The sequence below is a fragment of the Cephus cinctus genome, unplaced genomic scaffold (assembly GCF_000341935.2).
Source record: "Cephus cinctus unplaced genomic scaffold, Ccin1 Ccin1_scaffold0584, whole genome shotgun sequence".
NCBI classification, from domain to species: Eukaryota; Metazoa; Arthropoda; class Insecta; order Hymenoptera; family Cephidae; genus Cephus; species Cephus cinctus.
In genome coordinates this window covers 2,532-4,034 of record NW_014333233.1, presented here as the reverse complement: position 1 = coordinate 4,034, position 1,503 = coordinate 2,532, and positions in this window count along the sequence as shown.

Here is a 1,503-nt window from a genome sequence, read left to right as displayed (position 1 = left end):
GGGGGGGGGGGGGGGCAGGGTCACAGGTCGGGCAGCAGCCCCTTCCCGCGAAACCCCAGCTCCGGGCCCCCGACCGAAGCGCCCCACAGTTGAAGTCCGCACAGGACCCGCGGAGGCGCCCGGCAAGGCTGCCGCCTTGGCGGCTTCCTGCGGTTTTTTCACCTTGTTTTTCTTCTTTCCCTTGCCCTTTCGGGACACTTCCGTCCAGTCACTCTCAGAGGGGGGCACCCGCTGAACATCACCACCCCCGCCAGTGTCCGCCATCTCTGGACGGGGAGCCATCCCCTCCCGAGTCGCCGCGGAGGACGAGCGAACCGGCCCTACCGCCTGCAATATCTCCGCCCTCATGGCTTTTAGCTTTTCATCCATGAGGCGAGCCATCCTATGCACTATATCATCTGATGCACCTACCCGCGAGGCTATGGTGGGAGAGGCAGCGGATCTCCCCACCCTAGCTTTTAAAACCTCAACCTCCTTGGAAAGTCGGCTGACGTCGCCCTCCAGTTCCCTAACTCGTGCCTTCAGACGGAGGTTTTCCTCCCCGAGTCTCCTCCCTACATCGGTCGCCGGTTCCCTTTTGCCGAGCTCCAGTACGGCCGCTTCAACCACTCGCGAAGATTCCTTGAGGATACGCAAGTAGTTATAAACCACTTCTGGCCGTCACAACAAACCCCCACCACTGTCCCCTGTAAGTCATGGAGCGCGCAGCGCTCTGACCCCCCGCGTAAGTAGTTATAAGCCACTTCTGGCCGTCACAACAAACCCCCACCACTGTCCCCTGTAAGTCATGGAGCGCGCAGCGCTCTGACCCCCCGCGCTGCACTATGGCGTCACCCCCTCGCCAATGTGACCAGCTCTCCCCTCCCCCCGCGACACTGTGATGGATCCCCCCACCACGCGGCCCTGGTCCTAAGGCCCGAAACCACCCAGTAGCAGCGCTGCATCTCCCCCCAGGGGCCGTATCACGGTCGGTAATTATGCTGTGACCGCCGGTCGGTAATTTTTTTAATTATCCTAAGGAGGTAACATGGTGACGTAAAATACGGTTCTTTCTTATAAGAAATACCTTATATTATACAAGTATCGTACGCATTGACGATACATTTTCGACACTTTTAACTATCGATGGGTGGATATCCAACCCCTAATTTTGTACTCGGGATGAACCATTTACATACAACGCATCTGCTTCTGGAATGTGGGTACCCCTCTTTTACTCGATCTAGCGAAAGATGCGCAAATACGGCTGGCGTGGGGGGACCACTGTCCTGACCAACCCTATGAATTCCGGGCCCTCGTAACCCCTACTACATGTATCTCTTATTTGCAACTATGCAGAAATGTGTGGTCATGGTGGGGGAAAAAGACGGTGACCCGTGAACCATCTTCGCAGCATCTTGTCAGTACTATAACGACAGGAAAAGGTGCAAACCCAAATAAGCGAAATAGTGAAGTTTACAAAAAAAAAAAGAGGAAAGTGAAATAGTGAAGTTTACAAAAAAA